We start from the raw sequence: 21,168 nt of genomic DNA, 5'->3' as shown, positions 1-21,168 counted from the left end.
TTTTTAAAAAGATTTAAGAGAGAAAGGGGAAGTTCAGCAGGGAGAGGGCAAAGAGAGTGAGAGAATCTCAAGCCGACGCCCCGTTGAGCGCAGCCCCACGTGGGGCTCAATTTCATGTCCCTGAGATCATGACGTGGGCCAAAATCAGGAGTTCCAGACGCTTAACCAAATGAGCCACCCAGGCGCCCCAAGACGAACAGCATTTTAATTTTTAAAAATTTCTCTTAATAGCATCAGTAAGTGTCTACCACATTTTTTTTATTTCAAATGAATTAAGTTACTTTCAGGATATAATAAAAGGGCTTCTTAATGGTTTCCTTTGGATTTACTTATTTCTAAAAATGAATGCAATTTTAGTTGGTGTTTCAAAGAGAAATGACTGAGACCAATTTAATCTACTCATCCTCAACAGACTTACTTTATAATCTCATGGACAAACTCACAATGTTGAAACTGATTTAAAACAAAAACAAAACAAAACAAAAAACAGGACACCTGGGTGGCTCAGTGGGTTAGGAGTCTGCCTTCAGCTCAGGCCATGATCCCAGGGTCCCAGAATCCAGTCCCGCACTGGGCTCTCTGCTCAGCCGGGAGTCTGCTTCTCCCTCTCCCTCTGCTGCTCCCCTCCCTTGTGTGCTCACTCACTGTCAAATAAATTCATAAAATCTTTAAAAACAGAACAAAACAAAAAATTTAACCTGCCTTTTCTATACAATTATATCTCTAATAACTGATGAGGGAAATTTCCTCTTTATAAAAATACCCTATTAAATAAAGAAGGAAAACAGATCTAAAATATCACCATTTCACTAACAACTAATAAAACAAGAGATCTAGGTAATGATTCTCAATGACCAGGATCACCACAGAAGGAAAGACAATCAACACTGCCTGACTCCAGCTGGAAGTACACCTTACCACCCAGGAAGCAATTTTGCCAAAAAAAAAAAAAAAAAAAAAGAAAGAAAGAAAGAAAGAAAACTGAATCAAACCAAAATCTGATTACTATTTATAGGAAATAAAAGAAGAGAAGAGCAAGTTAAACCATTAACAAGTTAAAATTAAATTAAAAGATTAAAAGCATTACAACAGGTTACCACTTGTTATCATCCTTCCTAACGATGACATTACCAAACAAATATTTCTTGATAAATGTCCAGGACAGGTCTTCAACTTCTCTTTGTGATTATCTTCATCTTAAAAGATGTGGAAAGTAAACCACATGTTTATAGACATATTTATCGTGATAAGGCAGCAAAACTAACAGCTTCATGCAGGTCTGAAGATGCTGATCTCAGAAATATTTTCTTTCCTAGGGTTACCAAACTTTTCCTCACTTGGAAAAATACAGCACGGCTGAGCCAAGAAGTAGCAGGTCCCTGGTTCTAAGAAGATGGCTTTCGGAATAAGTAAGCGACAGAAAAGTTGGATCTGGCTGAGCAGCCTCAGAGGAGAGAGATCAATGTTAAGAACCTGGTCCTCGGGAAACCTGGGTGGTTCAGTGGGTTAAAGCCTCTGTCTTCGGCTCAGGTCATGGTCCCTGGGTCCTGGGATGGAGCCCTGCATCAGGCTGTCTGCTCGGCGGCGAGCCTGCTTCCCTTCCTCTCTCTCTGCCTGCCCCTCTGCCTACTTGTAAACTCTGTCAAATAAATAAAGTCTTTAAAAAAAAAAAAAAAGAACTTGGTCTTCAATTGCACTGGCAAGAGATACAAAGAGCCAGCGGTTCTCAAGTGATCCTTAAACCCTGGGGGTCCTCAACAAGCTTTCGGTCCACCCATGAGGTCAAAATTATTTTTGTAATAATGGTGAAGAGGCGCCTGGGTGGCTCAGTCATTAAGCAGCTGCCCTTGGCTCAGGTCATGATCCCAGGGTCCTGGAATCGAACCCCACATGGGGCTCTCTGCTCAGCAGGAGACTGGCTTCCTCCCTCCCACTCCCTCTGCTTGTGTTCCTCTCTCACTGTACCTGTCAAATAAATAAAATCTTAAAAAAAAAATAATTAAAATCATGCTGAGAGGTTACTTGTGATGTTCGCTGCACTGACATTTGTGCTGAGGATATAAAAGCAAGGCTGTCTAAAACTGCTGGCATCTTGGCAAGGGAAAAAAAAGTCAATGGTCCCAACCAGGCTGCCCTCCCCAGTATAAACTCAAGTGGGGAAAAAAAGGCCAGCTTCACAGAAGAGTGTCCTTGAGGGAACGGTGAAAATTAATGAGGATACTGAAATCGCAATTCTTGGATACAGTTCTTAATGTCTGTGACAAAATAGGAAGTCTAGGGAAGAAGGTATGCCATACACTGAAGGAGAATGGTTGTCTGATAGGAAAGGAGGAGCGCCATCTGTACGATTCGCAAGCTGAGCGAGAAGCCTTTTTTCCCCTGGAGTATCATTCTGATAGGAAATAACACCCGAAAGGCAAATGGAGTACTGAAGGCTGAGCATTTATTTGGCAGAACTTTTTTTTTTTTTTTTTTTAACTGAATAAAGTGAACCTCTTGCTTCCAGGAAAACACCCAACCTATGTGTTGACCATAAGAAAATTCAAGCAAAAATTGGGTTTTTCAAAAAATTACATCTGCCACCAGGAACATGACAGCATTTTCAATAATCATCTTTCTGAAGGGATCATGGGTGATTTTAACAAATGTGACCTTTTCTAACGATATCACAAAAGGTGCCAACATTTGGGAGATTTAAATTCCATGAACCAATATTGTCCAAAACGTATATAAAGATTCAAAGTACAAAATAAGCCACTACAATTAAATGCCTAGAATGAGAAAAGTTTAACACGGGTTAAGATTCCAGTGTGCAATTGTATTTTTAAGGAATTGTTACTTACAAAGTTTTGGTGTGGTATCAAAGAGAATATCCATGATTACCTAAAAAGATCATTAAAACACTCCTCTCTTCCAACTACAGGTCTGTACAAGATTAAACTTCCTTCCTATATCCCAACCAAACAGCAAATCACAACAGACTGAACACAGAAACAGAAAAATCCAGCTGTCTTAGCAGACAAGTAGAGCTACAATCAAAAAGAACAAAATATGTAGGAATAAATGTAACCAAAGAGGTAAAAGATCTGTACTCAGAAAATGACAAGACACTGATGAAAGAAACTGAACAGGACACAAATGGAAAGATACCCCACGCTCACGAACTGGAAGACTATTGTTAAAATGCCCATACTACCCAAAGCAATCTACAAATTCAGTACAATCTCTATTACAATTCCAAAAGTATTCTTCACAGAAGACAAATATTCCTAAAATTTGTATGGAACCATGAAAGACCCCAAATAACCAAAACAATCTTGAGAAAGGAGAACAAAGCTGGAGGTATCATGATCACAGAGTTAAACTATCCTACAAAGCTACAGTAATCACAACAGTATAGTACTGACACAGAAACAGACGCTTAGATCAAAAGAATAGAATGAAGGGCGCCTGGGTGGCTCAGTGGGTTAAAGTCATGATCTCAGGGTCCTGGGATCGAGCCCCGCATTGGGCTCTCTACTCAGCGGGGAGCCTGCCTCCTCCTCTCTCTCTCTGCCTGCCTCTCTGCCTACTTGTGATCTCTCTCTCTGTCAAATAAATAAATAAAATCTTTAAAGGTAAGACCTGAAACTATAAAACTCCTAGAAGAAAACATGGGCAGTAATCTCTTAGACATCAGCTTTAGCAACATTTTTCTAGATATGTGTCCTCGGGCAAGGGAAACAAAAGCGATACCAAACTATTGGGACTCCATCAAAATAAAAAGCTGCTGCGCAGTGAAGGAAACCGTCGATGAAATGCAAAGACAACTTACTGAATGGGAGAAGATATATGCAAAGAATATATCTGATGAGTTCCTATCTAAAATATATAAAGAACTCACACGACACCAAAAAAAACCTACTTAACGGACTTAAAAATGGGCGGAGGACCCAATCAGACATTTTTCCGAAGAAGACATACAGATGGCCAATGGACACATGAAAAGATGCTCGACACCTTTAATCATCAGGGAAATGCTCATCAAAACCATGAGGAGATACTATCTCACCAGTCAGAAGGGCTAGTATCAAAAAGAAAAGAGGTAACACGTGTTGATAAAGATGTGGAGAAAAGAAAACCCTTGCGCACTGTTGGGGGGAATGCAAACTCATACAGCCACTGTGGGAAAGAGTATGGAGGTTCCTCAAAAAATTAAAAATAAAATAATACCATACGATCCAGTAATCCATTTGTGGGTATCCACCCAAAGCAAATGAAAACACTAATTCAAAAGGACATATGCACCTCTATTTTGACTGCAGCATTTTTTACAATAGCCAAGAAGCAGCCTAATGTCCATCAATAGATGAGAGAATGGCATACATGTAGAATGGAATCTTTTTTACTCAGCAGTAAAAAAAAAAAAGAAAAAAAAATTGTCATTCACAACACGGATGAACCTAGAGGGTATTGTGCTAAGTGAAATTGGAGAGAAAGACAAATACTTACATGGGAAAATACAAAAAGCAAAACAAATGAACAAAATGGACAAAGAACAAACCTAGCTGTGGGGGACGGGGGAGGGAGGTGATGGGTGAAACAGGTGAAGGGGATGAAGAGGTACAAAATTCCAGTCACAAAATAAATAAGCGATGAAAAGTACAGCACAGGGAAATCAGTCAATAACAACGTAATAACAATACAGTGACAGATGGTTACTACACTTACCCCGGTATTACATAATGGAGAGAACTGTCAAATGACTATCTTGTACACCTGAAACTAACACAGTAAGTCAATTATATTTCACTTTAGAAAAACAGTTACAAAAACATAAAATAATGCCTCTCTTTTCACTTACTTTGATATTTTTCATAAAGTGTTTTTATGTTTACATGTAATGGGATTATTTTCAGTGAGTTAATACTCTCAAATTTCGTGTTTGAATTTAATTTTTTTTAAGATTTTATTTATTTATTTATTTGTTTGTTTGTCAGAGATAACAGAGAGACAGGCGGCTCCCTGCTGAGCAGAGAGCCCGACATGGGGCTCAATCCCAGGACTCTGGGATCATGACCTGAGCCGAAGGCAGAGGCCTTAACCCACTGAGCCACCCAGGCGCCCCTCGTGTTTGAATTTCTAATACAGCAAATATTGTTAAATATCACCCACATAAAAAAAGATCCTTAATTTTTCAGAGTATGAAGGACTGCAATCACATGTTTGAACACTGTAGCTCCAAAGATTACAGCCTCGGTCAAGGCTCTGATGTTCAAATGAACTTTCAGACACGACCTGAGCCTCTGATTTCCCTGATGAACAAAACACCTCAAGTCAGGAGTCCAGCAGGAGCCAACTGACAGACCATGACCACTAATCACCACACTCTTACAAGTCAAGGTCATAGAGAAGAGCAGCAGGGAGACTTCTGGGGTCCTACTAATGTTTCGTCTCTTCAGTCTGAATGCTGCTTAACAAGTGTTTTTGGTTTGGGATAATTCTGTGAGCTGCACACCTAAGATGTCTGCATATCCCAGTACACGCATTTTTCTAGGTATCTATGAGACTTCAATTTTCAAAAATTTCACAGTCTGGGTGGCTCCATTGGTGAAGTGTCTGACTTCGGCTCAGGTCATGATCTTGGGGTCCTGGGATCAAGCCCTGTGTCTGAGCTTTGCATTCAGAAGGGGAGTCTGCTTCTCCCTCTCCCTCTGCCCCTTCTCCCACTCGTGTGGACATGTGCAAACGTGCACTCTGCGCCCATGCTCTCTCCCCACCAAATAAATAAAAATCTTTTTAAAAAGTTCACACAGTATACAAACATGTGATGGCTTTCAACTAAGTTGAGTCACTACCCATCACTTACTTTGGAAAAGCCTGATTTAAAAAATTCAAATATGTAATTTAAAAACCTCAATATAAAAAAAAGTATATTTAGAATAAACGTAACAACTTCCCTAAACACAACTATAACTATTCAGAGTTTAGAGCTCTACATACCATCCATGACGGTTATCTTACCAAAATCTGAGAATTTAATAAGACTGCCCCCAAAGTATATTAAGTATAGACAGATTAACTGATAGATTTATATCAACAGACATACCTATCAACAAAGGGAAAAAAGGGGGGAAAAGGGGAAAAAATGTCACTCACAACAGAAACAAAAACTGAAGTACCTAGGAATTAATCTAACGAAGAAGACATAAGACAATGGAGAAAATATGTTTAAACTCTACTGAAAAAACAACTATCTTTAACACAGGTGTTAAAAACAAGAAAATGGGCACCTAAGTGGCTCATTCTGATAAGCATCTGCCTTCAGCTCAGGTCATGAACCCAGGGTCCTCGGATCTAGCCTAGGGCTACTTCCTGCTCACCGGGGAGCCGGCTTCTCCCTCTCCCACTACCCCTGCTTGTGCGCATGTGTGCACTCCGTCGAATAAAAAAAAAAAAAAAGACAACAAGCCCAACATAGAGTTACTTATGCTAAACCCCACATCACGAGAGACCATTTCAGCTCTCTCAGAAATGGAATCATAAACCAGTTCCTTAGGAACTTACCTGATCTACAGGAATGAGGTAACCTGCCTGACTCCTGTCCTCTGAAGGAAAGTGACCTTGCCACAGCCAGTCCACTTCTTTGCTACTAAAACTTCCCAATCCCACTTCCTTTTGCATGCAAAAGTCTTTCATGCCGTATCACTCCTTCCCAGATCTCCTTTCTGTCTGCTGGTGACTGCCCAATTCATGAATCAACAAATAAAGCCAGTAAGATCTTTAAAATTGATTCAGTTGAACTTGTTTCTTAATGTATGGTTTAACCATGGTTCTAGATCACCAGAAGTGGTTCTAAAAAATACAACTGCTGCATCTCCACTCCCTCCAGAATATGATTCAGTTGATAGGGGGTAAACTGAGGCATGGGTTTCTAAAAGTTACTTTGTAAATTCTAATGTAAAGCAAGGAATGAAAACCACCAGGTTAAACATCTGAAAAAAATAAAGATGGGCCTCATACTTCTACATACCAATCACTATAAATAGGTTGTAGCAATAAAAGTGAAAATAAAAACCAGTGTGGAAGTAGAACAGGAAGAGACAGACTGTAAAAACATACCTTTGTTAACCAAGAATGCAAAATATGTCCTAAACAAAACCTAGATAGTGAAAAATGGATCTAATTATAACAAAATTATTCTGTTCAATAAAAGATTTCAAAGGAGAAACCCAATAAGTGGTAGGGGGAAAAAAAAGAAACCTAAAGACATTTGTGCCACATAAAATCCAACAAATTATCACCCAGAAGATACAAAAAAAAAAAAATCCTGTAAATTAGGGGAGGAAAGGGATACAAAAATTTAATAGAAAAAGAGGCAAAGAATAAATAAATGGCAATTCACAAAAGGGGATTCCACACAGCTAATAAGCATCTGACAGGATACGCGCCCGCATCAGTAATTAGAGAACTGCAAATCAGAACAGTAATATATCACGTTGTGCCCAGTTCGCTCCATCTGTTGCATCAGATTGGAAAAAATTATAAGGTCAGAAAATATCAAGTGCTGGCAAGAATGTGGCAAACGACAGCTGGCAACAGTGTATATCAGCACAGCCATTCCAGAGAATAACCTGGCAAAATTAATGATGTACAAGCCCCAGAAAGGGTCGGATGGGGGGCGGGGGGAGGGGAAGAACAAGAATGGAACGGGGAGATGAAGGAGGAAGAGCAAGTGAAATTAACCGAGAGGCTTACATGGACCACAGCATCAGGACCACGGGCCACAAAGGGAGCATGAGCTCAAGCCTACACACCTGACCTGGGGAGGGAGTCCCCACCACACCTGGTCCTTCCTGGAACCAGCCTGTGCGAAATCCCTGCCCACCAGGTGCTGTATTCGGGCCCTGCCCTCACAGAGTTTGCAATCTAGTAAAGGAAACCGTATAAAGTAAACAAGTAACTTCGGAAGGTGGTGACAATGGAAGTAACGGGAATGGGTGCCAGCCAAAAGGCGGGCTCTTAGAGACCCGCAGAAGGAAAATTAACCAGGCACGCGGCCAAAGGTGGGGTAAGAATCTCCAGAAACTTCATTCAGGGTCTTCAGTCACCACAGGAAAAGTGAGATTATTTTCTAAAGATGACTTTCAGGTACTTCCTGTAACTGAACTCCCAGGAACAGCCCTGAAAATTCCCCGTTCTAGGGGAGCCTGGGTGGCTCAGTGGGTTAAAGCCTCTGCCTTCAGCTCAGGTATAATCTCAGGGTCCTGGGATAGAGCCCCACATGGGGCTCTCTGCCCAGCAAGGAGCCTGCTTCCCCCTCTCTGTGCCTGCCTCTCTGCCTACTTGTGATCTCTGTCTGTCAAATAAATAAATAAAATCTTAAAAAAAAAATTTTTTTTTTGAAAAATTAGGGGCCGCTGGGTGGCTCAGTTATTAAGCATCTGCCTTCAGCTCAGGTCATGATCCCAGAGTCCCGGGATCGAGTCCTGCATCGGGCCCCCTGCTTGGCGGGAAGCCTGCTCTCCCTCTCCCACTCCCCCTGCTTGTGTTCCCTCTCTTGCTGTGTCTCTGTCAAATAAGATCTTTTTTTAAAAAATTTTTTTAATTAAAAGTTTCTAGCCTTTAGGAGCATAGCTCAACCTTATAAGATTCCAGACTTGATTTTTTAGGATTAAAAGACAACGTTTATTGCATGTTCGTCACCTAGCAGGCACTGTTCTATGAGCTTTTACACACATCTGAGTTTACTTAAGTACTCTACACAACATGATACTGTATTTCTACTTTAGAGAAGAACAGAGGTAAGAACGTGCCTGAAGTGGGGACAGAGCAGGGCTTCAAATCCAGATCTTCCAAACTTCAAAGCCTGTTTTCTTAACCATTCCCAATACTTATATTCCCCCTGGCATCTTTTCCGTGATTTTCTGAGTGTGGTCCCTGGGCCAGCAGCATCACCATTGTAACTTAACAGAAAGGCATGCTCAAAGGGGCCACCCCCAGACCCACTAAATCAGAAACTAAGAGTGGAAAACAGCTGCCTATGTTTTAACAAGCCCTCCTGGTGAGCTGGAGGCACACAAAGGTTCAAGAACCACGGGTTTTCACACTGGATATATGTATGTTAAAGGGAAATGATCACCATTTTGGAAATTTCACAACATAAATGTTTGATTCTATGTTAAATGGCTAAAAAATCGGGCGCCTGGGTGGCTCAGTGGGTTAAGCCGCTGCCTTCGGCTCAGGTCATGATCTCAGGGTCCTGGGATCGAGTCCCGCATCGGGCTCTCTGCTCAGCAGGGAGCCTGCTTCCTCCTCTCTATCTCTGCCTGCCTCTCTGCCTACTTGTAATCTCTCTCTGTCAAATAAATAAATAAAATCTTAAAAAAAAAAAAAATGGCTAAAAAATCAAAATTATATTCACTCACTTTCTCAAGACCCAGCAACTCCTCCCCCAACCTGACAAAATGTCCAATGATTCAACCATCTAAAATATGAAATGTAAATAAAGGCCCCCACTCCTAGGGACTTTACTAGGAACTGGATTTTAAATTCCAAACATGAAAGAGCACAGAGGTCCAAACAGAATCTTCAGAAGTTGAATCAGAAGCCATATTAGGAAAAGGACAAAAATGTTTTGAGGAGCAGCAGCTGAAGCTTGACAAATCTGAGTCCATAGCTCTGTAAGCCTTTTTATCTCTGGCTCAACTCTAGATTTTTACAACACCCCTCCAACAAACTTCAACTGCCAAAAAAAAAAAGTTACAACTTTCAAAATATTTGTTTCTCAAGACTCAAACTGCTTTAAGTAAACATATATAGGCACCATCTTCCAAATACCCTTTTATCATGAGTCAAGCTAATCAGATATGCTAGTGCATAGAGACACTAATGCAAAAACGGCTCACACCTTCCCAACCCCTTACCTAGACTCCTCTACAGCATCCTGCCTGACTTTTCTCTATTCAAAGCAATATCGAGACCAGGCACCTTCTTTCCTACCCCAACTCAAGTCTTCAGTTTGAGTAATACAGCTCTATGTGTACTTAAATTTGAGATATATATATATATATATGTATATATATATATATGGTTCATATATATATATGAAGAAGCCACATATATATATATGGTTTTTTTTTTTTAAGATTTTATTTATTTGGAGAAGAGAGAGAGAGAAAGCATGAGACAGCATGAGTGCGGTGAGGGGCAGAGGGTGAAGCAGACTCCCTACTGAGCAGGAAACCAGACCAGTAGAGGCTCTATCCTGGGATTCTGGGATCATGACCTTAGCTAAAGGCACTTAGCCAGCTGAGTCACCCAGGCGCCCCTGTCCATTTCTATTCAACTTTTTTTTCAGGTACTGGAAGACAAGAGTATCAGAAGTATGTACAGATTCAAGCACCTACCACAATTTGAGAACCTACTGTATGTCAAATAACTCTTTTAAGCTATTCACTTGTATATTCAAATTATTAATTTCATAAAGTTCAGGATAGTACTTATTTTAAAGATTAAAAACATAAATTTGAAGATTGAAGAGTTAACTTGCCCAAGTCTGTACCATGGGATAGCTAGAAATCGGACCTAAATTGCATACTAACTTGATTCAAGTGGTCAAAGGTGCAAACAGCTCTGAGAAGCCCACACTCACGCAGTTTTTAATCGGCCTGGCTTTTTTTTTTTTTTTTTAAAGATACAGCATATGGCATGCATCTTTATGTTTTTGGTTTTTTTTATTTTTTTTATTTGACAGACAGAGATCACAAGTAGGCAGAGAGGCAGGCAGAGAGAGAGAGAGAGGAGGAAGCAGGCTTCCCGCTGAGCAGAGAGCCCGATGTGGGGCTCGATCCCAGGACCCTGGAATCATGACCTGAGCCAAAGGCAGAGGCTTTAACCCTCTGAGCCACCCAGGCGCCCTCGGCCTGGCTTCTTAAAACCATCCACCTTTCCGCGCCCAAGCTCACCTAAGAACTGGCAACACCGACAGGAGCCACCCTTCCAAAAGGAATAGCACCTATTTATTTTCCCTCTTCCAAATACCATCAAACCCACCCCCCCAACACACTCTTGGAACCACCCATGGTTCTGGAACAGCTAGGACTTCTCATCCCCCTTCTGTAACAGTAACAGCAATTAATGTAACAAACAAGCCTATTAGCCCTACAATCAGAGGGAGAATGTGCCCCGCTCCTTTAAGGTAAGCTGTTAATAATGTTCTCCTAAAGAGATTATGTGAGCTTTCAAGAAAGAAAAAATGAACTGCTACATGACTGAAAAAAAAATTTTTTTGTAACTTAAGTATTCACTCATATTCAAGATTTGAGTCATCTTGTTATATGTACCCACGTTATTCTACCACTTCTTTTGAGGAATCTGTAACCATCAAAAAGCAAAACATGAAACTATGCTCAAGGGTGCCTGGGTGGCTCAGTGGGTTAAAGCCTTTGCCTTCGGCTCATGATCCCAGCATCCTGGAATCAAGTCCCCCATGAGCAGGGAGCCTGCTTCCACCTCTCTCTCTGCCTGTCTCTCTGCCTGCTTGTGACCTCTGTCTGTCAAATAAATAAAATCTTTAAAAAAAAAACAAAAAACAAAAAACTATGCTCAAATAGTTCATAGCTCATGAAAGATTTAAATAAAACACTACCATTAAAAAAAAAAAAGTTCAATTGTGCATAAATAAGGACCAAAGATCCACATTCTGCTGTGGGTTCCTGATCACACGGAGAATCAGCTTTTTAGAAGTTATTTCTTTAAAATTACTGTGTCCTTTAAGTTAAGCTGTCCTTTCCTTCCAAATAACCTCACTTAATGAAACTGACCATTGCAATTCTGTCTGAATTGTAATTACAAGAGAAGCAGTTACAGTACACTTGTATCTTTGTCAATGAAATACTTATAATTAAGGAAAAAAATCTGATTGAACTCTCCTTTAAGTAGCACCCAGTGCACCACCTAGTGGAAGTTGGGTAACATTGTAATTAATTTTTTTTAAAGGACAGAAACCCTAGGTAAGAATTACAAATACAGTAAAAACAGCCTAAATCTCTTTCCAGTTTCCCACGCTGCAAGAGAGCTGTGTTCATAAGAGAGGACTCATTTCCTGTACAAACTAATAGGCTGATAAGGCTTTCTTAATGGAAATCCTTGGGCGTTAATCAAATGAAGACATTAATGCAAAAATAAATCCAAACAAATCAAAACAGAGATAGACAGGGGTTGTATAAGTGATGCCTTATATCCTACAAGAATAAGTTATGTCAAAATGGACATGTTATAGGCAACAGACGCATTTGTCATGAAAACGACTTCATGATTAGAACAGTTCCATTCAGTAATTCATAAGACATTTCCATATTCCTGATGACTAATAAGTTTAACATAACCTAGCAGTTCTCCAGAATTCCCCAAGCCCTGACACCATTCGAAGAGGTTCCTCCCAACTGGCCATCTAAGCCTGCTCTGCATTAACCCCCAAACTCCCTTGCTTGCACTGTTCTGAGGAATAAATGATTTTTACATTTTCAGCTTTTCTACTAAATTTATACTTTACCTTTCCCAAAAGGTCCTAAGCCATGACCAGAATACATCATGCTTCATTTTTATTTGCCTTATGTGTAGTAATTTCAGTTCAACTCAGAAAACAGCACTGAAATCCACTGCAAAGCTACAGATGCAAACAAAGAGAAGCTTGGGTTCTCTAATTTGGAAAACCTCCCAAAATTTAAAACAGAGATTTTCACATAGCACCACTAGGAATTTGTTTGTTTTGTTTTCCCTGTGTGAAAAATTACCTTTCTGGTGTGATTCAAAACTATGTCAGCAACCTCGAGGAGGAAAAAAAAAACAAAAACAAAAACCTAAGAGACACTATTTCTTTACTTAGAAAACACCATCTCCATCTGTGATTCTTGTACCACGTGATCGAACTGGTATACAGACGCTTACTTGATGGTGGGAACCTTAGTAGATCCTGGATTAAATCCATTTCGGGTACAGAATAAAGTAGGAGTCAGGTGACCTGGAGCAGAACTCTCTTCACCTCTAGGGCTTTCACTTTATGGATTTGTAGAGTAGGCATGATTATGTCCTACCTGCCTCCCAATAGGATTAAAAAACTGACAGCCTACGAGAGTCTCAATTAAAAGACCTAAATGGAAATAGAGGCATCCCCCGTTTTTCACCAGTTCACATTACACTACTTTGCTTTTACGACAGACCTTAGTATCTGGTTTCACTAACTGGGAGAAACACACAGAGGTGTTTGTTCTGCATCAGCTGGAGAGGCAGCACACACCTGAACAGCAGGAGTGGCAGAGCCAAGCTCCTTCCCTGAGAACTCAACTCAGCGTCTCAGCAGCGAGCCCTGGCAGCTCTGACCTCTGTCTGAGCATCTGTGCTGTATCCTGACTTATTTTATGCATTCATTAGCAAAATGTTTATCCTAAGGTATCGGGAAAGCCTGGGGGGGGGGGTGGCTGGAACACTAAAAAAAATTTCCCATACACAGTAATAGTGGGGTTTTTTTGTTTTGTTGTTTTTTTGCTTTGCAGTACTCCAGTTTAGAAAAAATTTCATAGGAATGCTCTATTTTCAGAGAGCAGGGAAAACCTGTACTGGTTAGAACTGGAGTGCACCTAGAAGGGGAGAACACTGCTCCAAGAGTTCTCACTGTGCCATTACCGCCCCAAACCCAGTGACCTTCACCATTTCACTTGTTAACAAATCGTGAATGAAAACAAAGGTTATTAAGCTAGTCAAAGAGAAAGTAGTAATAATTCAAGGTGCAAATCAGGAATTAATTGCCTGGCTTGTCTACAAAGGATTACCTCCTGAGTACCAAGCAGGTGCATTCCCGAAACCTAAAACCCAGAAATTGTTTTTAGAGAAGCTTTTCTTTTTTCTTTTTTTTATTTGAATGCTAATGTTTAAAAAAAAAAAAATTAGAAGAAAAAAAAAATCACAATTCTACTCCCACCCTTGTCAGAGTGACAGAGACAAGGTTCCACCCCCACAACCCTTTCAAACCTGCGCAGGCATTCCTCATCAACATTCCTCCCCCCCCACCCCACTGCTATCTCACCTTCCCCACTTCAGCCCAGACAAAGGTGAGTCACACTGCTGGGTCTACTTGTCACTTAAGGAAAGTCCCCAAACAAGTTCACGTTAAAGACTACTCTTAACTTAAAAAATAATAAATAACAGGTCAACAGTGTTAATGTGTAAATGGTACTGCAATGCGCCTGCCTCCAGAAAATATGTAATTAATAATACCCAAGACACCTTTCTGGCTTAAAAAAAAAAAAAAAAAAAAAGCCACTCAGCTTATCCTCACTAATCAGTAGGTCCCTTTCCCTCGCGAGCCTGACTCTGACTCAACTCCGCAGTTTTCCTCCACCTGCACGTCCTAGCGCCCTCCATTGGGCCCAGCCGCCTCACTCCGAGTCCCCAGGGGGTCCCGCCGGCAGCTGCCCCCGCCCTTCCCCCTCGGGGTCCCCCGCCCGGCCCCGCCCCCACCTCCCCGCAAGGTGTCGCCGCCGCCGCCGCCGCCGCCGCCGCCGCCGCCGCGGGCTCCCGGGCGGAGGCGCCTTGAAGCGGGCGGGAGGCTCCGGGTGACGCGGCCCGGCTCGGCCCGGCAGCCGCCTGCGGGTGCAGTCGGGGGGGCAGACCCCACCGCCCGCGCCGCACCGGTGCTCCGACAGGGGCTGCAGCTACGGCACCCCATTACCTGCTCTGGGCAGCCGTGGCCCGCGGGAGGCGCGACCGCTCTGGTCCCTGCAGCCCCACGTCGGGAGGCAAAGAGACAGAGACCGCAGCCGCCGCAAAGGACAATCAGGAGCCAGCGGGCTCGGCACCGCCTCGGCGGGCGCAGAACACACGAGCCCAGCGGGAGCCCGGCCCCCACCTCCTGCCCAGTAAGTAACCGACTTGGCCCCCTCCCTCGGCGGGGCGGGGTCACGGCTGAAGGGGCGGGGAGGGGCAGGGCCGCACCGCCCACGAGGCGGGAGCTCCGCGGACGCTTCGTAAAAGGCGTGTGCTGATAGGCTGCGACAGGGGTAGGCGTCCCGGACTTGAAGGGAGCCTCGCCGGCAGAGCTTCCTCATTGGCCGGTAAGAGAAAACAAAGCGGAACTCTGATTGGTGAGAACTCTGTAGCTCCTCTCCCTCGGCCTTCAATCAACGGAAGCTCCGCCCCACACGCTCGTTCCCAGGTGGCTGCAGAATGGGCAGCTTTATGGACCTGAAACCTCTCTGAAGCGCAAAACCTGGGATAGTCGGGTTTCCTTGCCAGATGCGAGTGATTCTTTCATTCCCGGATGAACTTGATGAATAACAGCTAATCTTTAATATCGCTTGGCTTTAGGGAGGTCTCCTGGGTATTTTTTAAATGCTGCATAAAATTCAGAGGGAAATTGTCCTGTGCAAAGAAAAGGCATAAAGTGTTTTCAGTCTTGGCAAAATTATGCGTAACTTTCTTTTCGTTTTACCTGTGTTCCATATGGGGCATGCATTACTTAGAGTGCACCACGCGGTAATAGATTTATAGGAAAACTCCCGGACAGGAAGAATTTAGAATCCGAAGAACAAAATAAAGCATTAACAAAAGCCAAAACCAAAAAAGGTAGTATATGGAAAGAAATTCAGAGGGTACAAATTGGAAAACTCAACGAATGCAGGGAATTATAAGAAGAGGATGTGACAAAATTCCAAGATGTAACTTAGACTTTGGAAATTGAAAGTTGAGGGAGCAGGAGATAATGATCAATGACCCATGGTTAAGTAAGCTGAGCTCTCAGACCACAAAGCAAACCCCGTGTTCTCCTAGCCAGTTTAGAAGGGAGTGAAGTGTAACTCACCTGGGGACCACACTCCTTTAACTCTCTGGCTGCCTTACTATTCTGTTTGCTCTTCCTGCCATTCCCCTGAGGTTTTGAAATAGACTTTGGAAATAAAGCCCTTCCTCCAACAACTCCATAAATTATATAGGAGTGGGGGAAAAAATGGGAATTGACAAAAAATCATACCTAAAGAAGGAAAAGAATATTAAGGTAAACATGAACTTGAAAAGGACAAGAAACTCAATACAAAGAATAGCGCAAATCCTCTTTTGTCTCTTTTTTCCTGAGAATAAGGTAAAACTCTTTGAAGGACAGTGACCTCATTATCTAACACTTTTTTTTAAAGATTTTATTTATTTATTTATTTATTTGTCAGAGAGAGAGTGCGGGAGAGCACAAGCAGGCAGAGTGGCAGGCAGAGGCAGAGAGAGAAGCAGGTTCCCCACTGAGCAAGGAGCCCGATGTGTGGCTCTGTCCCAGGACTCTGGGACCATGACCTGAGCTGAAGGCAGTGGCTTTATAGACTGAGCCACCCAGGCGTCCCTATCTAACACATTTTTAATAGAACCTTTATAATAAATGGAATCCTAAATGATAGTCTGAAAATAGGTGTCACAGCATACTCTGAGCAAGTAACTTAGTTTTAAGATCTAATTATGCTTAAATATGTAAGAAAAAAAAATAAGAACTTAACACTGTCCACTATGAACAAATTGGAAAGAAAACACTCCACATTTTTTCCCAATCGTGCCTAAAATTCCACCACTAACATTCTTTCTTTAGGATTGAGTGATTTATATCAAAAGTTATTCTTGTATTCATTTATGCAACAAATGTATAATAACATTAATCATCATATTCTAGGTCCTTCAATGAACTAGGCACTCTACTAAGCATTGTCCTGAATAAGGCAGACTGGAAGCTATTTATCCATAAAAGATGAACCAGCAAACGAACACATTTACAGAAAAGAATAAAGGCAGAGAATAAAAAAAGAGTGACCAAAGGGATGGAAGCACTACTTGAATTTGGAAAGGGAAAGAGAACTACTCTGGGGTGCCACTTAAATCAAAAAATGGTAGCTATGCACACTCGAGGGCAGCGGCATTCCTAGCAACAGGAAGAGCGAAGGCCCTAAAGGAGGAAGAAAAGTGATGTCGTAGGAACAGAGAAGACCTTTTTCAGAGTCACCAAAGAAGTGGGCCTTCATCCACCAAGCCAGTCTATCAGGCATAGATCTAGGAAACCAGCTAGTTTCAAGGGTTCCACTAGATGTGGAGGTCTAATAATGAGAATGACACGGACCCAGTTGGATCTACAAACTGTTACCTCACAGAGGATGGGGAAATCGAGGTGCTAAAGGGAACACAATCCAGAAGGGGCCAAGGAAATCATCCTGAAGGAAGTGAGTAGTCACCAAATCGGTAGGAGTCACCCCACTGAAAGGCTACAGGTTCTAGATCCAGGGAGCAACAAACGGAGGAACCTGGGACCATAGTCGGGTAGAAGGAAATCTAAGGCAAAGCCTTGGAAAAAAAAAAAAAATCAACTTTCCCCACATCAGAAGCTTGCCTAGCATGGATGAGCCCAGAATGTGGAAACAAAAATCCAGTGAGAAACAGCATTCTGAAAGCATCAGAGTCGAGCAACGTAGAAGCAACACACTGATCATTTCACATCATCCTCACCTTTGTCTCTTAAACAACAGTCATTAAGCAGAGTGCACAGCCCCCTTTGAACTATGACATTCCTTATGGGACTGTAATGAGTTAACAGTATTAATCCTATTCGTCCAGAATTAGGACAGAGCTGAAGCCCTTGGAGTTAGAGCTCTGTTCTACTAGTTCCCGCCTCTCCCCCTGCTTCTGGGCACGGCTTTCTCCTTACAGGTTGAACTCACACCATCCGCAGATGCCTATAGGAAGAGCGAGCCAGCCCCACTGTGGAGGGCCGGGGGACACTCAGGGGAACTGCGAAGTGTCTTGGTGGCAGCTGGCAGTGGCGGGTGAATCACAAGATGTGGCAACTAAATAAATTACAAAGTAAATAAAAATGTAACTGTTGAAATATATGGCACCATGCTTTAAAGCCACTGAAAAGTAATCTCTGTGTCCTAATAATAGAATTCAAAAATCAGGGTTGTTGTTTTTTTTTTAAGATTTTATTTATTTATTTGACAGAGGGAGAGAGAGAGAGAAAGAGAAAACACAAGCAAGGGGAATGGGAGAGGGAGAAGCAGGCTCTCCCCTGGGTAGGGAGCCTGACGTGGGGTTGGATCCCAGGACCCCAAGATCATGACCTGAGCCAAAGGCAGATGCTTAACTGACTGAGCCACCCAGGCGACCCTCAAAAATCAGTTCTAAAGACAGAGGAGTAACTTCGAGAATCCAAGGGCAGAAAGAAGTCAGTCCCCAAGAGGGCCAGGAGCTGGGACCTGAGAGACAAGAACTCGGCTACAGTTTCCTCCATCTCCAAACCTGCCTCTCTCTACTCTCCTGTTCTTCCCTGGAAAACAGCTTTCCTGGCTCCTAAGTCCAAGAGTGAAAATATAGCCACCCCAGTGCCCCCCCATTCCTGACTAAATTAACCACCTTAGCCCGGTCCCAAATTCTAAGGAGAGAGTAAGAGTGGCCTGGCCTGGCCTCTCCCCCCACCCCCACCCCAGGTCTATCCCCCCCCCCCCCCCCCCCCCCCCCCCCCCATGATGAGGGAGGTGATAGGAGTGGGGAGGGTGGAGGCCGACAACCTGGCTGCTGGGGCTCATCTCTGTTTACAGGCAGAGATTTCCCAGAGAACAGGCTCTGGACAGATTGCCAGAGAGGCTCGCATCCTGCCCCACCACGTTTTCTGTAGTCAGGCAGCGGGGCTCCATTTTCTGTTCAGTGACAGTCTTTGCCTGGCCTTTCACACCAACATGGAGACCTAATGGCCAAGGCCGATGTCTTCAACGGTGACTGCCAGCTCTCTTGGCATCTCTTTATTTCGGTTGGCTTCCAGACACCAAGTCCCCTCGTCTCTTCCAGTTTCAAGCTGCTGTTCCCATATAAGTCTTCTAATTCCCAATTTCCCTGTGTGACGTATACCTGTTGACACAGATTTCTTCAAAGAGCAGAAGTACTGGCCAAGTTGGTGACTCTCTGTGAGAGCCGCACACAGAGCAAGCGGGTTGGCAGAAATAGAAAGCAAACCTCCACCTACCACTGTCCCTCCCATACCTATTCAGATGAAAATGTCCCATAACTTTTCTGATGGCTTTTAGGTAATAAAAAATCCTTTGATCAGTCAAGCCATAAAATACGGTTTGAAGTTCTTTTTTTTTTTTTTTTAAGATTTTATTTATTTAAGATTTTATTTATTTATTTATTTATTTATTTTAAGATTTTATTTTTTAAGATCTTTATGAAGATCTCTCTCAGAGAGATCAGAGAGGCGGGCAGTGGGTGGGGGAGCAGGCTCCCTGCTGAGCAGAGAGCTCAATGTGGGGCTCCATCCCAGGACCCTGGGATCACGACCTGAGCCGAAGGCAGAGGCTTTAACCCACTGAGCCACCCAGGTGCCCCCATAAAATACGGTTTGAACTCAGAAACTGTACTGTGAATACCAATCCACTTTGCTCAACCACAAGCTTCATTCAGAGATAGGGCTTCCCTGCAGTCCCCCAGCTGGGGTCCCACGCAGGCGGACTGGGTCCTCCAGGAAAGGGGAAAGGAACCCCCTCCAAATTTATAACATAGGGATAAAGGAGGCCGAACTCACGCTCAAGTGTCCCTGCTGCAAGGAAACTGCTCTGGACCCGGCCAATGACCTAACCAAGCACTTGCTCTCTTGGGTGCTTTCTTTTCTCTTTTTTTAAACAATTTTTTTAAGGGTCTTATTTATTTGAGATAGAGAGATAACATGGAGAGAGAGCATGAGCAGGGGAGAGGCAGAGGCAGAGGGAGAAGCAGACTCCCCCTAAGCCAAGAGCCTGATGCGGGGCTGGATCCCAGCACATTGCGATCATGACCTGAGCCAAAGGCAGACGCTTAACCGCTGAGCCACCCAGCGGCCCTCTTGGGTGCTTCCTAACCATCTTGACCAGAGCATCTCACTCTGCCTCTCCTGTTCTGGTCTATGCAGTTTGCTCCGGCTGCTACCTCCTCCCTTGGGGAACTTCCTACAAATTCACCTATAGATCACCTCTCCAGGAATAAATCCTCTGGGACAGGATTTATATGTCTGCAGCACAGCTCGCTCTCGCCCAATGGCTCTCTTCGGGTCCTCAAGAAACCTTCGCACATCCTCCGCTCCCCTTGATACTCAAACACACCCGACTCTCAGAGAACGTGGATCTTGAGGATTCTCTCTCCTCCTTCCCTGCTCACTCACTCAATCTCCTCTCTCTCTCTCTGGTACCTTCAGCCTCTCACTCTTAGATACCGTAGCCCAAAGTCAGATACTCTCAGAACCAGAGAACACCGATCAAGTGGCCCTGGAGGCCCCCTGCTGCCCCTCCCCAACCAAATTAAGGAGGAAGACCTTGGACCAGAGGTTTGGTGGAACTCGGCCTTGCTTTCTTTGAAGAAAACTTCCTCCTAGAGCCTTCCCAAACTCCACTTCCGTTGCCCTTTAATGATCCTATTTTGAGTGAGGGACTTTTAGGAGTCAGCAAGGAGCTAAGATATTTCCTCTGAGATTTGCTTCCTGCTCGGGCGACTTGAGAAGTTGACATCTGCTGTCTCTTGGGGCCTCAGTAAAAACTTGACTTTTACGTCTTGTCCGACTCATGCGAACCGGGAAAAACTGCTTTTGTTCATTAACACCAAGGACACACGGCTAAGAAAACGTGTTCTCTAAAGTCACAGACTGCTGGAAACTTAGTTGAGTATCAGGGAGAATGAACTCCTCCACCCCAACTCCCCCCACCCCTACTGCCACGTGCCTGGGTGATGGGAGCCTGTGGGTCACTTTGACACAAAGAAGCAGCCTTGATTTTCAGCTGAGGTGCAGACTTTCAGGTAAAGGATTGGGAGACGCAGCACACCACCTTAATCCCCGATCTAGGACTCCAAGTTTGCCTTTCAGCCCAGACCTGATGTTAGTAAAAACATTACTAAATGTTTATAAAATATTACTCACAGCCTTGCTCTGCTTTGAGGTCATCATATCACTCTTTCATTTAGATCTTATGTAACGCCCAGCCTCCCTGCACACCCTACGATAACCTTGTCTCCTTTGTTTGGCGAGGCCCTCCGTGGGCCCCTTGGAGCACTCGCCCTTGCTACAAGTTCACCAGCCTAACTTAGACTTCGGCTTTGTCTTGGATGGTGTGTGACTGTTGGACTCTTGATCGACTCTTTCCAGATCAC

The 21,168-nt window shown here is 43.3% G+C and overlaps 1 protein-coding gene and 1 long non-coding RNA gene across 4 annotated transcripts in view; one reads left to right on the top strand and one right to left on the bottom strand.

Annotated features, from left to right (window-relative positions):
- Nucleotides 1-14,944, bottom strand: part of MPP7 (MAGUK p55 scaffold protein 7) — a 286,825-nt gene extending 271,881 nt beyond the window's left edge. For 2 of the 3 annotated variants that reach the window (XM_059404112.1, XM_059404111.1), the window contains exon 1: nt 14,711-14,943. The gene's annotated coding sequence lies outside the window, so the exon portion shown is untranslated. Of the gene's footprint in view, nt 1-14,710 lie in introns of all 3 variants that reach the window. The other variant, XM_059404113.1, reaches the window with a different exon arrangement.
- On the top strand, nt 14,811-17,956 carry LOC132020068 (uncharacterized). Its single transcript, XR_009404915.1, has 2 exons — nt 14,811-14,897; nt 16,685-17,956. It is a non-coding gene; the product is annotated as an uncharacterized LOC132020068 (long non-coding RNA).
- Nucleotides 17,957-21,168: the final 3,212 nt, after the last annotated feature.

This window comes from Mustela nigripes, chromosome 6, assembly GCF_022355385.1.
Source record: "Mustela nigripes isolate SB6536 chromosome 6, MUSNIG.SB6536, whole genome shotgun sequence".
In the NCBI taxonomy this organism is placed as follows: Eukaryota; Metazoa; Chordata; class Mammalia; order Carnivora; family Mustelidae; genus Mustela; species Mustela nigripes.
This window is presented reverse-complemented; position numbering and strand designations above follow the sequence as displayed.